Source organism: Petaurus breviceps, unplaced genomic scaffold, assembly GCF_028583685.1.
Source record: "Petaurus breviceps papuanus isolate PSGF00001 unplaced genomic scaffold, PetGlider_PUasm1.0 183, whole genome shotgun sequence".
NCBI classification, from domain to species: Eukaryota; Metazoa; Chordata; class Mammalia; order Diprotodontia; family Petauridae; genus Petaurus; species Petaurus breviceps.
In genome coordinates this window covers 16,329,390-16,329,642 of record NW_027185791.1, presented here as the reverse complement: position 1 = coordinate 16,329,642, position 253 = coordinate 16,329,390, and positions in this window count along the sequence as shown.

Here is a 253-nt window from a genome sequence, read left to right as displayed (position 1 = left end):
ACTAGCCATGTGACCTTGGGCAAGTCACTTAACCCCAAATGCCCTCCCAAAAAGGCCAAAAAAAAAAAAAAGACAGCCCCTGCACATGAGGAGTTTACAGTCTAATGGGAGAGACAACATGGAAACAACATTCTATAAATAAATGCAAACTTGGAGGTAATCACTAGGGGCATGAAAGGGGTTCCCCAAAGGCTTCTTGCAGTAGAGTAGGTAGGATTTTAACTGAGACTTGAAGGAAGCCAAGGAAACTTGC